The following is a 5,141-nucleotide window of genomic DNA, read 5'->3' on the forward strand; positions in this document are numbered from 1 at the left end:
TAGCCAGGATGGTCTCGATCTCCTGACCTCGTGATCCGCCCGTCTCGGCCTCCCAAAGTGCTGGGATTACAGGCTTGAGCCACCGCGCCCGGCCAACAAAACTTATTATCTTATATGGAATGTAAGGTATTTAAATACAATACATATGACAAATTTACATAAAGGAGGGCACACCTATATTATAGCAAGTTTATAATAAATTTCATGTGATATGGTATAATATTAATTTCAAGTAGACTGTGAAAGCCAAGGATGTATAAAGCAATCTATAGAGAAACCACTAAGGAGTAATGCAAAGAGGTATAGCTCAAACACAACAAATAAAATAAACCTCTACAAATATTCAAAAGTTCCTAATGGAAGTATGAAGAGAGATACAGAGGAACAAAATCTAAGGGGACAAACATACAAATAATAAGATGTTAGAGCTAAATCCAACCCTAACAATAATTACATTAAAAGTTAATGGACTAAACATTTCAATTAAAAGACAAAAATTTTCCCAATGGCTAAGAAAGTGAGACCCAATCTCTACAACGTCCAGACTTTAACTAAAAACCACAGATATGTTAAAAGTAAATGAATTTAAAAAGATATACCATAGAAATAGTAAGCATAAGATGTCTGAAATGTCTATATTCATATCAGACAAAACAGATTTCTTGATAATTAGTATGAGCAGAGATAAAGAGGAACACTTTAAAAAGATAAAGGGATCAACTCAACAGAAAGACATAACATTCATAAGTGTCTATGCACCTAAACAGAGCTCCAAAGTACATGAAGCAGATATTGGAAGAATTAAAGGGAGATACCAACAATTCCACAGTCATAATTGGAGATTTTAATATCCCTCTTTAAGAAATTGATAGAACAGTTAGAAAAATCAGTAAGGACAATGATTATCTGAAGAATGCTATCAACAACCTTGATCTTGACCTAATTGATGTTTATAGAACCTGCAACTGCAGAATATACCTTTTTTTCCAAGTGCTCAGGGCATGTGCACTAAGATAGGAAATACGTTGGGGCACAAGACAAGTCTCAATATATTTAAAATAATTGGAATCATACAGAGTATGTTATCTGACCACAATAAAATTGTGTTTGAGTTCCCTGGAGGCAGGTGTTGAAATGGAGTTTGTCTTACTACTTTTTGTGTTGCTGTAAAAGAATGCCTGAGACTGGGCATATAGAAAGAAAAGAACTTATAAAGAGAAGTTTATTTAACTCACGGTTCTGCTGGCTAAGCAGTTCAAGGACGTGGGCCTGGCTTCTGGCAAGTGCTTTTGTGCCGTGTCACAACATGGCAGAGAAAGTCAAAGGAGAAGTGCATACATGAAAGGGGGAAAACCTGAGGGGTGTCCTGGCTTTAAAACAACCCACTCTCATGGGAACTAATTCATTGCTGTGAGACCTAATCCAATCTCATGAGAGTGAGGACTCACCACTTTGAGAACAGCACCAAACCATTCATGAGGGATCCACCCCCCTCATAACCCATACAACTACTATTCTAGCCTGCATCTCTCAACACCACAACATTGAGAATCAAATGTCACCATGAGTTTTGGTGGGGACAAACAATATCCAAATCATAACAGAGTTGGAGGTATCAGATATTTATTAGAGATCAACACCCATGAAAGGAAAGGAGAAAAAGAGGATTGGGCAGAAGAAGAAGTTGAAATATCATTGCAAGCCTAACAAAACCTTGCCAACCTGGAGAGGAGCTCTGGAGTAAATATTTCCCCCAGCTGAGTGTCCTGCCTTGAGTCTTTATACTTCCACCTTGCTCATTCACAAGATGTAGGCTGTCTTGCAAAGGTCATGACTTTAGATAGGGGAGCTCTCTGTAGATGAGGCCCACCCTGAAGTAGCTGATAGCTAGAAGTTGTCTTCTCATGGCACTCCTCTCATCTAGGCAACAAGTCCTTCCTTAAAGGAGAATCTGGGCAACTGTGTCTATTACAGTCCATTCCTTGCTCGGCTCAGATATAATTATCCATATATATCTGAGAAGTACTTCCTCCAGGATTTCGGTATGCCTCTATGCCTGAGGAGGAATTAGAAAAGGGAGATTAGTGGGATGAACCATGGCCCCTGCTGCTACATTGATCTCAGGGTCACAATAGGTAACTCATCATCTCCCTTCTTCATTATTCATTCTCAGCTATCAACTCTGCTGACCTGAGACATTGGTCATTATGCCCTTCTCAGTCCAGAACTGCTGGGCCAGTGCATTCATATCACAATTAGACAAGAGATACTAATATAATCACTAGGTTTCACATGTTTTTTTCCCTGCCCACATTGTGCGATAGCAACCCATTTCCTACTGATATCAGTGTTATTTACCTGTACCCAGAGAGTGACTCCTCCTCTTTCCTCCTGGTCCCTGAACACAAAGAGTTCAAAGTATCCAGGGAGTAGCCAGAGTTTATAATTTACTGAGACTAAAAATGTGTCCTCTGGTGAAAATGTACCCCCTTTAGGGAGTAGTACCTCTTACTAGAATTGGCATTGGCAGTGATGGTAAGTAGGCTCCACTCCCACTTTCATCTTTTGGTTAGTGGACTGATGTATTCTTCCCAGTGGATGCATACCACCATGTAAAGTTAATGCATACATTGTGCAGGAAGGTTTTTGAAGGGAAAAGAGAGATCAGACTGTTATTGTGTCTATGTAGAAAAGGAAGACATAAGAAACTCCACTTTGATCTGTACTAAGAAAATTGTTTTGCCTTGAAATGCTGTTAATCTGTAACTTTAGCCCCAACCCTGTGCTCACAGAAACATGTGCTGTATGGAATCAAGGTTTAAGGGATCTAGGGCTGTGCAGGATGTGCCTTGTTAACAATATGTTTACAGGCAGTATGCTTGGTAAAAGTCATCGCCATTCTCCATTCTCGATTAACCAGGGGCACAATGCACTGTGGAAAGCCTTAGGGACCGCTGCCCAAGAAAGCCTGGGTATTGTCCAAAGTTTCCCCCTACTGAGACAGCCTGAGATATGGCCTCGTGGGAAGGGAAAGACCTGACCGTCCCCCAGCCCAACACCCGTAAAGGGTCTGTGCTGCGGAGGATTAGTAAAAGAGGAAGGCCTCTGTCTCTTGCATGTCCCTGGGAATGCAATGTCTCGGTGTAAAACCCGATCGTACATTCATTCTATTCTGAGATAGGAGAAAACTGCCCTGTGGCTGGAGGCGAGATATGCTGGCGGCAATGCTGCTCTGTTACTCTTTGCTACACTGAGATGTTTGGGTGGAGAGAAGCATAAATCTGGCCAACGTGCACATCAAGGCACAGTACCTTCCCTTGAACTTATTTGTGACACAGATTCCTTTGCTCACATGTTTTCCTGCTGACCTTCTCCCCACTATCACCCTGTCCTCCTGCTGCATTCCCCTTGCCGAGATAGTGAAAACAGTAATCAATAAATACTGAGGGAACTCAGAGACCGGTGCTGATGTGGGTCCTCTGTATGCTGAGCGCCAGTCCCCTGGGCCCACTGTTCTTTCTCTATACTTTGTCTCTGGGTCTTATTTCTTTTCTCAGTCTCTCATCCTACCTGATGAGAAATACCCACAGGTGTGGAGGGGCCGGCCCCCTTCAGGTTTTCACCCCAGCTTAATAGAATATTGCCTCCAAGCTCCAGAAGGGTCTTCAGGAGGCTTCTCAAACACTCTTGGCAGTTTCTGGGTGCTCTAGCATGTGATATGACCAGTGGATCCCAAAATAGAGGGTTTATTTCTGTATCACCTGTGCTGTGAAGTAGGTTCCCTGGTTTATTCAAGGTTTTATGAGATCCTATGCTGGTGGACATCCTTTGATGAAATTGTTGATGCCCCATGTGGGCAGGCAAGGTAAACCAAACCAACACCTGGAATATATGTTCCTTTTAGTGAGAACAACCCACTGTCCCTTTCATGGTGGAAGGGACCAAATGTAGTCAACTGGCAATCAAGTGGTTGACTGGTGTTATTGAGGTGTGATGTCATATTAAGAGCTCAGTGTTCCTCTCTGTTGTGGGCAGATTAGATATTCAGCAGCTCCATTAGCCTGGCCATCTTTGGTAAGTGGAAGCTAATGGATTGGGGCCCATGAATAACTTTATGCTCTGCCACTGTGGCTCCTTTATTTTTGTGTCCATTGTACCAGCACTGTGGTTGCTGATGCCAGGGTCCAGCTAACAATCCACTGGCTGGGTCATTTTGTCTACTTGATTGTTTAATGACCCTTCCAAAGTACATGTTCTATGGTGGGTATCAACACATGAAAGGTTCTTTAAACTTTGTGTCCACCCCCATTTGTTCATCTACATGCAAATCCACATTCAGCTCTTGTTTCTGCTATTTCACCATTTTTCTTTCCTGACCAGAGAGATGGGCCACTTGTCACTGCTTATGAGTCTCTATATAGTCTAGCTTTGGGCACTTCTCTTTCCACACAAAGTGTATGATCAGATATACCACCTAAAACTGTGCATTGGGATGATTTGTCACAATTTGAGGGTGATCTTTCAGAGCCATTCGTGAGTGAGGCTGTAGTGCAGCTACCAATCATTTTGGCTTCATATAACAAACCAATTATAGCTGGTTTTATAGAACCCTTTATACTGTTGTGGATAGGAGCTAATAAGGAAGTGCTGATGTAACAGTGGTGGATGCCATGCGCTTGCTTATGTCTGCTGTTCTTCAATGTACCATTTCCATCTTTCAATGGATTTTTGTTTTTATCGAGCCTGCTGATGATTATTTGATGGGTTTCACCGATTTGACCTCCTAATAGACAGTTCTCATGGGGTGGTCATTTGGTGTCCATGGTCACACATTCCATCTTTGCTAGGGTGCAATAGCATGCCAGGATATATTTTACAAAAGCATACAATTCCCCACTGCAGATGGGCTGGCTTCACTCCAGGAGCTGTGATCATTTCACTGAGACTTGTCACAAACTTCACATGACATCTCTTCCCACCACTGATACCTCCAACACCAAGTGTTAAATGTCAGTTGTGTATGTGGGGATGTGGGGGAAGGGTCTATTTCTAGATCTCTGTTCTGTTCCCTTGATACCACTTGATATGGGGTTTGGGCCATGAGAAATATCCTGCCTAACCATCTGACCACAAGGAACGTC

Source organism: Rhinopithecus bieti, unplaced genomic scaffold, assembly GCF_001698545.2.
Source record: "Rhinopithecus bieti isolate Rb0 unplaced genomic scaffold, ASM169854v2 scaffold_9997, whole genome shotgun sequence".
NCBI classification, from domain to species: Eukaryota; Metazoa; Chordata; class Mammalia; order Primates; family Cercopithecidae; genus Rhinopithecus; species Rhinopithecus bieti.